At 35.5% G+C, this 4,189-nt stretch overlaps 1 protein-coding gene across 7 annotated transcripts in view; it reads right to left on the minus strand.

Annotated features, from left to right (window-relative positions):
* Nucleotides 1-469: 469 nt before the first annotated feature.
* Nucleotides 470-4,189, minus strand: part of ZEB2 (zinc finger E-box binding homeobox 2) — a 146,131-nt gene continuing 142,411 nt past the window's right edge. For all 7 annotated transcript variants that reach the window (XM_023730226.1, XM_023730221.1, XM_023730220.1 and 4 more), the window contains one exon: nucleotides 470-4,189. This exon is cut by the window's right edge. The gene's annotated coding sequence lies outside the window, so the exon portion shown is untranslated.

Genomic DNA, 4,189 nt, shown 5'->3' on the forward strand with positions numbered 1-4,189 from the left:
CCTTACACATGGTAGGCACTGGGTAAATTGGACCATTATCAGTGTTGTTTTAACTGTTGTTATTTATTAGTATTATTTTTTGTACCACTAGTGGTAATAGAGAAGGAGCCCTGGTGGCGCAGTGGTTAAGCACTTGACTGCTAACCGAAAGGTTGGTGGTTTGAACCCACCAGCCACTCAGAGGGAGAAAAATGTGGCAGTCTGCTTTTGTAAAGTCTTACACCCTTGGAAACCCCATGGGGCGGCAGTTCTACTCTGTCCAATAGGGTCACTGTGAGTCAGAACTGATTCAACGGCATTGATTTTGGTTATTTTTTTGGACTGGTAATAGAAGCATCTATGTCACAACTGGAAACCTGGCTTCTGGTCCCAGCTCTGCTAATACCTATGGGATGACCTGAGCAAGTCTTTTCGTGTCAGAGGATATCTAAGTCTCCTCCGCACTCCAACTTTCTTTGATCTATTTCAGTCTAATCCAATTTTCCCATTGGAGATTTATGAATCTCCTACTGTTCCTGTTACTCTAGTCCACCTGTTGACTAGAGAAAGAATGGTGCTGAGGACTCACACAATGGGCTCAGACTGAAAATGGTGGGTAAAGAGTGGATGGAGACAAAATTTGTCAGTGGGTATAAGCACTGTCAAATGTCTTGGACAGAATTAATGGGTAAAATATATGAACAGTAGTTAGTAATTTTACAAGAGCATTTCTCAAAATGGAGACTGTCTCTGGCTCTCAGTTAAAGGAGACTCTAGTACATAAACAGTTAGGCCTCAAATGATGATGTAACATCTTAAGAGTAATACAAGCTTCCCGGAGCAGATTATTTTCATTATACTCCTGTGTGGTTCTTGTAAATCAGAACGAACTTCTTGCAGGAAGTAGAGAAACTAACTCATTCCTTCTGATGTTTCCATAGTCTTTTGCAGGCATGTTTTACTGTGAAATGTTGGAAAGAGCACTCACCAGTCATTGAGAAGACTGAGGTTCTGGCAGTCTATGTACGAGTTAGCCTAACTGCTTTCTAAATCATGGTGGCATAGAAACAACTAACCAGTCTGTGTTATCTCAATATGTGGACCTCAGTTTCCTTATCCATATTTTTCCATGTATTACATAACATAAGATTTTCTTCCTACCCAATTTATAGGAGAGTTTCATTGATGAATGAAAAGTAGGTGTTTTTTTTCTTTTGACAATTTTAACGTAAACACAAAGTGTGTTATAATTTGATCAATCTATAAAGGAGTTTATAACATAGTTATAGGCCAATCTGCAGGTGAAGACATCTGACTCAAGGGTCATGGCAATTTCTGGAAAAATACTTGTACAAATCATGATACTAACTTTTATTTCTAAAATCAGGGTAGTATATATTAAGCAATTATAATGTTAGAACCCTTTTTGTTCTGATACAATTTTGTTGAATGTCCCATCACCACTGGTGACATGTTCCTTTTCATAGAAATGTCTTTGATAATATAAAAACACTATATATTGCAGAAAAGAAAAAACCAATACGTCTACTTAGATATTAGGCTGAGTATTCCTGAACCTATTCTATCCAGTAATAGTGTTTTATGAGTTAAAACCAATTGGGCAGCGTGGTTAGTACTTCTCTTTTTTCTCCTTTTGCTTAGATGAACCTTTAACCGGAAACCTATGAGCTCACACTTTCTAAGCATGTTCAATAATGAAGTGGTAGACCTCCACAGAATGTTTCGGGGCTGCAGGAAGTGGTTGAGGGTTATTTAATAGTTGGTGTTCTCCCCTTTATGTCTGCACCAATCCCAGCCTGCACTACAGGGTTGGGAAACACTGTTTGTGTTGGAAGTGGTGTCTTTCAGAAGGGATGTAAAAACCAAGGTCTAGGTTGCTTGTGGTCGGTCACTAAATATACCATAAGGTTTTCTGTGAGAGTAAGGATGTTCTTGAGTTTCCTTTCTAAATTTATATTCTTTTATTCATCCATGTTTTTCAAGTAATTTGAAGGCTGCATTCCTCTTTTTCTAAACAAAACTAGAGTGGAGCGTAGCTGTAGTTCTTTGCTCTATATTAAGACTTTTTTAAGGAATGAATAAAAGTGATTCTGCTTTAAGGAAAGGTCATAGACTAGGATCTAAATTCCCTATAAAATGAGTAAAGATCATTTAATATTTTCCCTATTTTGGCATATCTTATAAATTATAAAGATTTTTTTTTTTGTGATACTGTTCTCAGAACCTTCTATTTTTCCAGCATCCACATTTTATTTTGTGCTTTCCATTTGTGTAAAATAGCAAAGTATGGAATGTCGCAAACACACTCCACTCAGACTCCTTCCATCTCTTCAGTAATGTTGTTTTTTAACACTGGCTATTCAGTGTGCACACAGAAACTCAGCAAACCTACACACACACACACACACACACACACACACCACACACACACACATACACACACATACTCTTATCCCCTGTAAGTGGTCAGAACCGATCATAATGCACCAATCTTTCTCTGAATGTTTCCTTATGTTAGATCAGTTCCTCTTGAGTTCTGTGCTTGCCAATGCTAAATTTCCTGCCAGGGTAGTAGTCTATTTTTAACATTTTGGGGGCTTATCCTTCACTCCAGATCTAACAGGCATATTTTGTGGAGTGAAAGAGAGAAAGCTGATTGGGTGCACTTACAAATCAGGATCATCAGGATTTGCAGTTTCTGGAGAATCAGAGATATGAATGAGCAAGACCAATTAGAATACTTAAAAGGTCATTTGTCACCACTTTAATCTTCATGTATTTTTTACTCATCATTTTCTTTGACTAAAATTATTAGAATCTTTGTCATACTCATCTGAAGGCCAAATGGGAACAGCAGTGTTCCTCTTCTATTTTCAATATTTTGGTGCATTTTAACGTGTCATGCTAGATTATGGGTGGTAGGCGACTGTTTTAATAGAGAGAATTTCAGCTTATGGCGTATTCAGCATCATATCATCTCAGTGTTATTTCTCTAATTCCATATTTCAGATACAAATGAAGACTGAAGGATTTATGTCTGTTATTTCATAGCATTTGTTTAATTCAGAGATTAATATGTCATCTTCAACCCTGAAACAGAGGCCCTCTCAAACATCAGACCCAAACAATTGGACACGGCCTACTAGCCCAAAAGGACATGTTGCTAGTTATCTTGATGTTTATTTAAATATTTAGCTCTAAAGGAAGCAATCATTCCTTTATACTTCTTTAAATTTAGTATTGACATTTTTATTTTGGGACAGGAAGTCTTTTTTTTCTTTTTTTTTTTTTAAACATGGATACAGGAAAAGAAAACTCTCCAATAAAAATATTGTCTAAAAAGTTTGTTTTGTCTGTATGATTTACTAAATATGTACAATTTCAATTCACAGCGAAGGTAACAAAGATTTAAACAGCCAACATCACAAATGTCTCAAATTCTAAAAAAAAAAAAATCACTGTGCACAATTAAACAATTTAATTGAATAAAAACCAAAGCTAAGCCTTCAGTCTGACTCTTTTTTATGATGGGCACAAGCCATTTATTTTCTTCATCTTTGTTACATGATGCATATTTCAGTGACTAAAAAAAGCCCCTCCCCATTTTAGTATATTAGATTATGTCAGTACATCCTTAGGAGAGGCATAAATCACCTCTTGGTACACCTATGTGATTCGTGATATGTTCACACATGTCATAATATTTATTAATATATAAAATGATCAGATGAGTCACCTATGATTTTTTGGATGCTTTCAAATGTAGGAATGTTTTGTGCATGTACAGAATTTTTGGAAATTTATGGGCGTGCTAATTAAAATGGTAATAATTTGATCAGTGTCCCCTTGATGTAAGATGTCTAGAAAGAATTATTCTCCTCTTGAAATTTAGATTCCGTATCTCTACCCAATTCAGATTTGTAAAGTTCTCTATTATATGAATCTGAATGTTGCGGTCATTCTGATATAATGATCAAGTGAGTCAACCAATTAATCATTAGAAATAAATGTCATTGAATATAGAATAGTTGAGTTACAGTTAAGGAGGGAGCCATAACTTTGGCTACCCTATAAAATCTATAATAAGGTGTATTCACACATTTATTTTCTCGAAGTAAATTCTTTGGTGTTTTTTTTTCCTTTCCCTCTTTTTTTAGTACTATGATTGATGAACATGCAATGTGAAATT

This window comes from Trichechus manatus, unplaced genomic scaffold, assembly GCF_000243295.1.
Source record: "Trichechus manatus latirostris isolate Lorelei unplaced genomic scaffold, TriManLat1.0 scaffold00033, whole genome shotgun sequence".
Lineage (NCBI taxonomy): Eukaryota > Metazoa > Chordata > Mammalia > Sirenia > Trichechidae > Trichechus > Trichechus manatus.